The sequence below is a fragment of the Manis javanica genome, chromosome 5 (assembly GCF_040802235.1).
Source record: "Manis javanica isolate MJ-LG chromosome 5, MJ_LKY, whole genome shotgun sequence".
In the NCBI taxonomy this organism is placed as follows: Eukaryota; Metazoa; Chordata; class Mammalia; order Pholidota; family Manidae; genus Manis; species Manis javanica.
In genome coordinates this window covers 70,192,164-70,204,059 of record NC_133160.1, presented here as the reverse complement: position 1 = coordinate 70,204,059, position 11,896 = coordinate 70,192,164, and positions in this window count along the sequence as shown.

The following is an 11,896-nucleotide window of genomic DNA, read 5'->3' as shown; positions in this document are numbered from 1 at the left end:
GAAAAACACTAATGTTGCAGAGCCCACCATTTTATAGCAAGAAGTAAGCAAGCCTGCCCTTTGTCTCAAAGAGAACATACTTCATTTCTCAAGGTGCTCCCTGAAAATGAAAGCCCTAAGAATGGTCCAGGTCAAAAGTAGTGATGACCTGGCATTCATGGTACACCCAGCAAGCTGTGAGAAGCATGAGAGAGTCATGAGACATATCTCCCAACAAGTACTCAGAACACATCAGGTCACTGTGTCAGTAAAAAGCAAAAGGACACTAGAATGCTACCTTTTGGTAGCACTGGCTAGTGGATTTGATGATGACTTAAAACAGTCATCTTTCAACCCAAGCTGGATATTAGAATTGGACCATTTTAATTCCACATCTAGAAATTCTGATTAAATTGGTGTGTCCTGTGGTTTGCCCTGAGTATTTTTAAAAAGTGATGCTAATGTACAAAGTTGAGACTCCCCATCTGACAGCCCATGTGGGGTTCAAGTACGTTTCCATCTTTCCCAATGAGAAGAATCATGTACGGCAATGGTTCTCAAGCTTAAACATGGATTAGAATCATCTGGAGGATTCTAAAACACAGATCACCAGGTTCCAACCCCAGTTTCTGATTCAGTCGGTGTCGGATGAGGCCTGAGAATCTGTAATTTCAACAAGTTCCCTGGTGATGCTAATGCTGCTGGTCTGGAACAACCCTTTGAGAACCACTGATTTAGAGCAGTGTCTTTCAAGCTTGCATGAATACCTGGAATTCTTCTTAAACTCAGATTTTGATTTAGTAAGTGTGGGGTGGATTCGCAGAGTCTACAGTTCTAACAAGCTGCCAGGTGATGCTAGCTAGTGCTGCTGGTAGACCGTCCGTAGTGTGAATAGCAAGGATATGGGGTTCCATACCATATCCTTTAGCAACCTTCACCCTATACTTCTACTACATCCAACCACTCTCATCTCGTTCTGTATTTTAGACAACCTACATTTGTGTTAAAAAAATGATCATTGTTTTTCTTACATTACAACACATATTCCAGACATTTTGCCATAAATATCCTATGGGTGGAGAACAGCTTTTTGTACCCACAAGAGATGATCCCCATCTGTTGCACATAACAACTATTTCATCATCATCATCCAGAACACCATCCTGAAAGATTTCCTTTTGGTCACTACCCAGAATCCCAGACCTCAGCCCCAAGAGTACATTTGTGTAATGCCTGTGCATACCTCTGTTTATAGCATCCATGGCTAGCTCGTCCCTTCCTTGGTTTATTGAGGGCTAGGACAAGGTCTGATTTATGTATGCTGTCTTATGTAGTTTCTTTTATCATATCATGAATACCTACTGACTGGTGCTTTATTTTCTTGCAAGCGAGGTTTAATGACATCTGGGCTATCCAAAGCAGAAAGAAACCTCTCTCACCCCTAGCCACCAAAACGCCATTCAGATCTTTTCTCATGGGATATTGTGAGATATGCAGAAATAGGCAGTGGGCTAAGAATTCCCTTGCCTTTGTTACCAATCAAGTGTATGTATAGCTAAATTTCTCATTTTCCAGCAAATTTTAATGCTTTCTTAAGCTAACCTTTTTTGAGTGCCTATCACTTCCCCAGCACTGTGTAAAGCACTTTACATGGATAACCTCATCCCATGCTCAGACTATGTAATAATATATTCCCCATTACACAGACCAAGAAACTAAAGCACAGAGAGGTGTAACAAGTAACAAAGCAGAGATACTAGTACCCAGGTCCACAATCACTACAGCAGGTTATCTCTTCCATTCTCAGGCTTGGTATTACACCATGGAGGAACTCCTCCCTGACCACAGGTTCACCCAAACAATGCTGGGAAGCTGTCTCCTGCAGGGGATTTTATATTCTGACACAAGAGCTGGGACCTCAATTGAGAATGCTTGAACTTAGTCACAGTTCTGCCATTTATTAACTTTGTGCTCTTAATCCCTCAACCTCAGTTATTTCACCTATAAAATGGGGGTAATAACAACAATCTCATATGGTAGCTGTGAGAATTAAATAACATAATGCATGTAAAGTGATTATTCCAGGGATTAGCATCTAGTAAGCACTCAAGAAAAGTATAATTATTATTACTCTGATTCTCAAAGGAGCTGAAGTCAGTACATCTACTTAGGATAATTCACTTCTTACTAGTCAAAGAGCAAAATTCCTCTTGAGTCAAGCATTCCTTTTTAGGCTTTAAAACCATAAATTTCAGATATGTTGAAAACTAAATATTCCTTCGCAAAATTATCTTGACACTTTAAAAATTATTTAAAATAATCAGAGGGAAAGGGACTATAAAACTATAAATGAGTATTTTTACCTTACTGATTATAATTGTGAACTTTAAATACCATTGTTGTAAACTGTGAAGTATTTCAGCTGATTGCAAAATACTTACTTTACAGTAAGTAATACTTACTTTACAGTAAGGTGAAAATGATGGCATTTGAGAGAGAGGCTCAAAACAACGATACACCAAATACATCAAAGAAAAAGCAGTATGTGAATGGATAAAAAAATAACACTCACCTATTTGCTGCCTACAGGAGACACACTTTAGACCTGAAGACGGATAGACTGAAACTGAAGGGATAGAAAAAGGTATTCCATACAAAGAGGAATGAAAAAAAAAAAAAAGCTGGAGTAGCAATACTTGTATCAGACAAATTAAACTTTAAAACAAAGACTGTAACAAGAGACAATAAAGGACAATATATAATGATTAAGGGTACAATCGAGCAAGAAAATATAATCCAGCACAACAGCTTTAAAAATATGTAAAACAGTACTACCAGCCATGAAAGGGCAGATTGACAGTTTTACAATAATAATAGGGGACTTAATGCCCCACTTACATTAATGGATAGATCATCCAGACACAAATCAATAAGGAAACAATGGATTTGAATGATACATTAAATCAAATGGAATTTACAGGTATATTTAGAGCATTACATCCAAAAAGAGTAGAATATATATTCTTTTCAAGCACACATGGAACATGCTGTAGAATAGATCAGGTTAGGCCACAAAGCAAATCTCAGTAAATTTAAGACTGAAATCACATCAAGCATATTTTCTAACCACAATGGTATGAAACTGGAAATCAATCACAGGAAAAAATATGTTACAAACATAAACATGCAGAGGCTGAATAGGATGCCCCTAAACAACCAATGTGTCATTAAAGAAATCAAACAAGAAATCAAGAAATACTTCGAGAATAATGAAAATACAAATAAAGCTGTTCAAAATCTTTGGATGCAGGCAACACAGTCCTAAGAGGGAAGTTTATAGCAATATAGGCTACCTCAAGAATCAACAAACATTTCAAATAAACAATATAACCTGACACCTAAAAGAACTAGGAAAACAACAGCAAAGCCTAATTAGTATAAGGAAACAAGAGATCTGTGTGGAAATAAATGCAATAGACTTCAAATATAATAGAAAAGATAAATGTAACTAAAAGCTGGTTCTTTGAAAAGATAAACAAAAACTGATAAATCTTTAGCTAGACTCATCAAGAAAAAAAGAGACAGAACTCAAAATAAATACAGTCAGAAATGAAAAAGAAACTAAACAACTGACACCACAAAAATACAATGATTAAAAGACAACAGTATTATGGAAATTATGTCAACAAACTGGACAACTTAGAAGAAATAAATTCCTGGAAACTTATAATCTTTCAAGACTGAACCAGAAACAAATTGAAAACTTGAACAATTAGTATTAAAATTGAATTGGTAATCAAAAAACTATCAACAAGCCAAACTCCAGGACCAGATGGCTTCTCAGCTGAATTCTACCAAACATTTAAATAGGAGTTGACCTCTCCTACTCAAACTATCCCAAAACATTAAAGAGAAAGGAAAGTTTTCCAATTCATTCTATAAAGCTAGCACCACCCTTGTACCAAAACTAGGCAAAGACAGTACAAGAAAGAAAAAATTAAAGACCAATATCCCTGATGAGCACAGATGCAAAAATCCTCAACAAAACACATTAAAAAATTAAAAAATACATTAAAAAGATCATTCACCTCATCAAGTAGGATTTATTCCAGGGATGAAGAGGTGGTGCAATACACAAAAATCAATGAATGTGATATACTATATTAACAAAAGGAAGTGTAAGAATCTCAAGAAATGCTGAAAAAGCATTTGACAAAATTCAACATCCACTCATGAAAACAAAACAACAAAATAAAAACATATATGACATATGTTTTTAATGTCAGATGTGACAAACCCACAGTCAACATTATATCCAATAGCAAAAACCTAAAAGCTTTTCCTCTAAGATCAGGAACAACATAAAAATGCTTGCATTTACCACTTCCATTCAACATAGTCTCAGAAATCCTTTAGACACAGCAATCAGAAAAAGAGAGAAAAGGCCTTCAAATTGGTGAGAAGAAGTGAAATTGTCACTATTTGCAGATGACATGATACTATATATAGAAAACCCCGAAGACTCCACCAAAAATCTGAATGAATTCAGTAAAGTCACGGGATACAAAAATCAATTACGGAAATCCGTTGCATTTCTATATACAAATAATGAACTAGAAGAAAGAAAAATTAAGACAATCTGATTTACAATTGAAGAGTAAGATACCCAAGACTAAATGTAACCAAAGAGGTGAAAGACCTGTATTCTTATACAAACACCAATATAAAACATCAATGAAAGAAATTGAAGATGACATGATAAAGGAAAACTATTCCATGCTCATGGATAGGGAAAATTAATATTATCAAAATGGCCATCCTGCCCAAAGCAATCTACAGATTCAAAGAAATGTCTATCAAAATGTGAATGGCATTTTTCACAGAACTAGAGCAACTAATCCTAAAATTTGAATAGAAGCACAAAGACCCTGAATAGCCAAAGCAATCTTGAGAAAGAACAACAATGTTGCACATATCACACCCCCTGACTTAAACTGTACTTACTACAAGGCTACAGTAATCAGAACAGTGTGGTACTGGTAAAAAAAACAGATACTAAGACTAATGGAACAGAACAGAAAACCCAGGAATAAACCCAGGCCTGTATGGTCAATTTGTCATTGCCAAAGGAGGCAAGAATACACAATGGGAAAAAGACACTCTTCAATAAACGTTTCTGGGAAAACTGGACAGCAAAAAATACTGTGCAAAAAGAATGAAAATGGATCATTTTCTTACACCATACACAAAATAAAACTCTAAATGGATTAAAAACCTCAATGCAAGACATGAAACCGTAAAACTCTTAGAAGAAAACATAGGCAAGGCTCTAATGAACAGAAAACGAGAAATTTCTTTCTGGATACATCTCTCTGGGCAGGGGAAACAGAAGTAAAAATAAACAAGTGGGACTACATCAAACTTCAAAGCTTTTCTGCACCGCAAAGGAAACCATCAGCAAAATGAAAAGGCAATCTCCTATATGGGAGAATATATTTGGAAATTATGTATCTGTTAAGAGGTTAACATCTAAGATATATAAAGAACTTAAATGCCTCAACACCCAACAAATAACCCAATTAAAAAATGGTGGAGGACCTGAATAGACTTTCTCCAAATAAGAAATACAAATGGCCAACGACATGAAAAGATGCTCCACATCACTAATCATCAGGGAAATGCAAATGAAAACTACAATGAGATATCAGCTCACACCATTCAGAATGGCCAATTTTTATTAAAACCCTGTCACTGAACAGCTCCCAAGACCTCTCGGATTCTGAGCCCCATTCCCACCCCCTCCTCCATGGGCTGGGAGGCGACTCACCGGGGCCACGAAAGGCGGTGGGTCGGATGTGGGCACGAAGGCAGGTGGGCTCAGGCGGTGGGCGGTAGGTGTCCCTGGTTCCGCGACGCAGGCAGTTGAGAGCAGAGGCCTGGGCCCGCAATGAGGGCGCCGGGTGTTTACGCCCAGGCGGGCTCCCATCCAGGTGGTCTCTCGCCTGACGGCCCTTTACTTTCTGATATTGGGAAGGACTGGCTCCCTGCCCGCCTGCCACAGAGACCCTGCTCCAGGCAGGCACGTGTGGGGTGCCTACACCCCGCTTTCCCTCCCGGAGGACTCCAGCCTCCCGGCTGGGGAGAAAGGCAGGTCTTGCGCATGCCCAGCTGACTGCCCAGAACTGGCCTGCACGGGTCTGATCTAGTCGAGGCCTGTTGGATCAGAGCGGGTGCGTCATCCGGGGCCTAGACCTGATCCTTAGGAGCCGTAATTTCTGAGTGAGCATCATCTTCCTTCAAACAGTAGTATACTGATTCATTTACATTAACTTTAAGAATGTACTTCTATTTTCCTCTCTCATTCACAGAGCCATAATTTTTTTTTCTACTAGAAGCAGTTGGTTTATTTTATCATTTCTATTTCCCACTTGGTTATGACAACATCTCATACTCCTACATGTTTCACAGCCCACACACTAAGTTTTAACAGCAGCCTTTTTACTTAAAACTGAATATAGGCCTGTCAACAAACACTACCCATTTATACTGAATCATGGTTTCCTCTGCAAAATTCTCAAAGAACAAAATAAATGGCATAAACAGCACAGGGGCGAAGTTTCCTGTTTCTTATGATGCCGCCATGACTTTGCAGCTGGTGAGTGACTCAGCTCAGGCCGAGAAGTGAGGCTGCAGAAGGCCGCCCACAGGTACCCGCATACAGCGCTCAGTGTGGACTAAGAGAGCCTACAATGGGCGGATTAGATGGTGTCAATGAACAGTGTAAATTCGGCAAAACTGTGAGATACTCCAAAGGCCAGAGTGTGGGACTTGGGCAATGTGACGGAGCATTTCCCTTAAAATTTTTCTTTAGCAAATCCTGGAGGCAAAATGTTCAGAGAATCTAAAAGGATAGTGAATAAAAGATAAACCTCTGATCTTCTCCCTCCTGAGTTTTACTCCCCATCCCCAAAGGTAACTCCCGTTTGGTGTTTTCTTGGGGTAGTAGAGCTTTCATGCTTACGTATATATATGTATTCAAACGTGCAGGTCTTTATAAAAAGCAAGTGGAGTGAGATGGTATATATACACGTTGGCTTGTTATTTAACAATATGTCTTAATACAACTATGCCACCTGCGTTCTTGTAAACTGTAGTGCGGCTCTCCTTTAGGGGGACATGTAGCTTTCTTGACTATAAATAATACTGCAATGAATATCCTTGTTTATGCTTCTTTATGCACAGGTGTGAACATTTATCTAGACAAGAGGCTTACTGGTGGAGTTTCTGTGTAGAATGTATGCATTTTTACAGTATGGACAGATGTTGCCAAATTACCTTCCTGAAAGAACACTGACTTTCATTCCCACCATCAGTGTATGAAAGCATCTATTTTTCCCACATCCATGGCAACTCTGGATATTATCAATCTTGTTAATTTTTGCCAATGTGGTAGATGAAAAATGACTTAGTTGTTCTAATTTATTTTTCCTAGATTTGTAGAAGTTGAGCATTTTTTCCTGTGTTCATTGGTGATTTGTATTTCTTCTGTGAAATGTCTGTTCTTGTCTGTCACACATTTTTTTCTATTGTGTTGCCTATTTTATTGCCTTACAGTCACTCCTTATGTATTTTCTGAATATAAATTACTTAGATTTTATGTATTTTACATATTTTATACACTTGGACATTTGTCTTTTTCTTCATCCATGTATCCTATTTTGTTCAGAAGTTTATGTAGTCAAATCTGTCAGTCCCTTCCTTTATGGCTTAATTATTTTATATCTGCTTCAAGATTATAAAATACTTTACCTAATGTTTTTTAATTTAAAAAATTATTTAGCCCTTTCATGAATCTGATATATAGTTCTGTACAATGTATGAGGTAGGCAAACTTTCCCTTTTTTCTGGGGCAAATTCTCTTTCCAGATATACCCACCTCCAATTCACCCCACATGTTTTCCTGTGACACTTTGGATTTATGGATTCTTAGTACATCTGTAGAAAGAACCCCTGAAATTGTCTGCAGAATTTTTGCAATGTGTATAGGTGCATTTTTCCCTGTGGAGAAAGCTCTTAATTTTCATCAGATTCTCAAAAGGATGCAATGTCCAACAAAGGTTAAGAAGCCTTGTATTACATTCTCTCCTCCTCCTTCCATTGGGAAGTCCCAGAGAGACAGTCTGGTTTCTATATCCCTTTCCAAACCTCCCCTTTCATTTCTTAAATTCTTCTCATTTAATAACAGTAGCAGTTCCAATTCATTCATTGAACAGGTGTTAAGTGAGCACCTACTATATTAGGCATGATATCAGCAAAGCTCACTAAGACATGGAAGCTGTGCTCAACCGGCTGATAGTCTAGGGGAGACAGATAATAACTCTCAGCATCTTAGAATATGATATGACAAGTGTTAGCATAATGCTATGCACAGAGAACTATGGAAGTTTATAGGAGAAAGCAAGTCCTAGGTTGTGTGTGTGTGTGTGTGTGTGTGTGTGTGTGTGTGTGTGTAGTCATTTCAGAGAGGTCATTCTGAGATCGGTCTGGAGAAAAAAGAGAAAACAAAGAAACCAGCTGTGAAGCTGATCTATATTTCTATGGTGGAGAAATGGGAGAAGTGTTATGGATGGAACTGAAGCTCTGTCAGTGGAGACAGAATGAGTGTGAAAGACTTACGACATACTAAGAAGGCAAAAGAGACTGGAATTATTTGTTGAGCTATTGAATTTGGGGCTTAGTGGGAAATTAGAGGTCAGGAATAATTGCCAGGTTTTTAGTCTGGGTGACTGGCTGGTTGGTGGTATCATTGCTAAAGTAGGAGATGGAGACGGAGCACCAGACTTAAAGAAAAGTTGAGTTTAATTTTGCATATTTACAATACGGCATATGGATATAGAGGCAGAAATGAACATGATCACCCTAAGTGAGAATATAGACAGAGCAAAGATCTGGGGGATAACAATGTTTTAGGAGTTTGAGGAGAAAGAGGAAGTTCATAAGGTCGAGAAAGAGAGATATGAGAAAAATCAAGAGAAAATATCATAGAAGACATGGGAGGAGAGTCCCAAGGAGGAGAACATGGTCCCTAGGGGGATATACTTCAGAGAGATCAACTGGCATAAAGACAGAAAAGGGCCGAGTGACTAAGCAGTCTGGAGGTCACTGGTGACCTCCCCGAGAGCACTTTCAGGGGAGCAATAAGAGTAGAGACTAGTGGGAGACAGGTTGCAATGGTGAGGAATGGGCCTGCATGAGTGAACAGAATGTGAGCTGGTAAAGGCTGTACATGTATACAAGTGTTGCCCAACACTCTTCTGGGAAAGTTTGATGGTGACTAGAGAGGAATGTGGAGGAATTGCTATTTATTTCTTAAGTAGTAGGGTCATGGTGCAAGGCTGCTAATGAAGCTCCTTTGAAGTTAACCCCAGAGCTAATGAATTCAATGTTCTGGTAGGTATCTTTTGATGAAAGATTTTGCTGAATTTGATAAAGGTTTCCATTGACTTATATTCAGAGTATTAAGAAATATTTGACAGCTGAGATGGCGTGGTCACTGCCCAGTCAGAATAGAACCTATAACACATAAGAGCAGATGCCAGCTATAAACAGCTGGTAGGGTCTAACCAATGAGTAACAGCCTTGTTTCTGTGCCCAAGGACTATCTGGCTAACTGCATGGACATCTTTCTCAGAAATACCTAGACCAAAGGGACTGACTTGCAAGACTGGATTGGTAGGACCTCGAGGGTCCTAAATACCAGAGCACGGAAGTTATAATAGTGTTGCAAAATGTATCCAAATTCTTCTGCTAAATTTGATTGAAGGCCACATTTTTAATCAGGAGCCCCAGGGCCAAAAAGGACAAATAAGCAAAAAGGAACACTGCAAAACTTTGTTTTTCTCCCCCTAAAAACTAAGGTTAACAGTATGTGACAAGTTGCAGAGGAAGAACAAAATGAAGAACATATTCTATGTAAGAATTATAAGGGCAAGAAAGATTTTAGTTTCCATAGTAGAGTCATTTTGAACTCTAAGGTTAGGAACAAAATGGGTTTTTCTATAGCAGAGCACACATGATAGGGAGACTTTCTGTTTCCACTAATGTTCCCTAAGTGACCAGAGCTAGTGTTGGAATTGAAATGATAAGAACTAACGCCCTCTTGGATGTGCTCTGTGTTGTTCTGGTAGGAGGGAGCTGCAGGAAGAGGCCTACAGCTTAAGGGAGGTGCACTTGATCATTTTAGTTCAAGACTCCCCCTCATTTTTCTCCTGTGGTAAGTGTACAATCTTGCATTATCATAGGAAATAATTTTTTCAAGTAAGAACTCCAGCATAGTTTTCTTCTTTTTACAAATGCCATATAGATAAATCTTTCAGCATAACTAGCTTCTTTCAAAGATTTCATAGGGAATATTCATAGTGAAATATGTCTGTCTGACATATAAACAGAGTTAATTACAGCTATTCTGCTCTCCTTTACTCTTCTCAGTGATTTCTCAGAATGTCACGTCTTGCTATACTTTCAAGAAAATTGGAAGTGAAAAGTTCGTTTTGAAAGGAAGGCAGAAAAAAATGAGCATTCTGTGGGAGGGATAAAGTGTGTTATGCTTTTTTTGGTGGGTAGAGTCAATAAGATTACCTTTCCTGAATAAAGAGAAAGAAAAACGATGTTTGTTTACCTGAATTTCGTGTCTATTGTCACTGCCTTTTCTGGTTGAATTCTTTTCCTTTAGTGCATGTTGCAGTGGACTAGATGAAATACAGCCCCCTCAGAGCCCTTGGTGGTTCCGTTCCAGACCACTGCAATACTGAGCCATAATTTTCATACAATTTACATCTACATGTGTTTAAAACACACACACACACACACACACACACAAAATACATCATTATTTCTTCAGACATGGTGGATCCAAAGTGAAACTGCCAAACTGTTATCCAAAGTGAATGTGAATTTTACATTCCCACCAGTAATATATGAGGATTCCAGTTTCTCTACATCTCTAACAACATTTGGAATTGTCAGCCTTTGCAATTTAAATCATTGTAATGGGTGTCTAGTGGTACTTAATGGTGATTTTAATTTTCATTATCATCTTAATGAGCAGTGTTTTTTCATGAATTTATTAGCCATAAAGTACTTCTTTTATGAATTGTCCAAACTTTTTTATTTTGCTCTTTTCTTAATGGGGATGTGGTTTTCTTATTATTGACTTATAATTCTGTGTATGTTCTTTGTGTACATGAATATTTATCCTTTGTCAGATATTTTACAGATATTTTCTCCTATTTTGTGGCTTACTTTTCATTTTCTTAAGTGTCTTTTGATAAGTGAAAGTTTTAATTTTGATCCAGTGCAATTTATCAAATTTTTCATGTATGGCCTATGATTATGTCTTATCTAAGAAACCTTTGCATAACCCAAACTCATAAGATTTTCTTTTATATGTTATCCTAAAAGATTTATGGTTTTAGCTTCCACATTTAGGTATATGATGTATTGTAAATTATTTTTATGTGTTTGGCATAATGAAAGAGCTGAGATCCAATTGTCCACACAGATATCAAGTTATTCTAGCACAGTTTACTTTCTCCACTGAATTTTTGACACAGTGTTGCCAAAAATCAATTGATTATATTAAACATTGGTCTATCTCTGGATTATTGTTTTTGTTTCATTGATCTATATGTCTATTCTTTGCCATTACTATATTGCCTTTATTATTATAGTTTTATAAACCTTGAAATCAGATACTGTAAAGCCTCCAACTTTGTTATTTTAAAAAATAATTTGGAAATTTTCGATTCTTTAATTTCCCTATAAGTTATACAATAAGCTTGCCAATTTCTACTTTCCATCATTTATGAAAGATGTATTTGCTGGACATAGAATTTTAAGTTAACATTTTTTGTCAGCA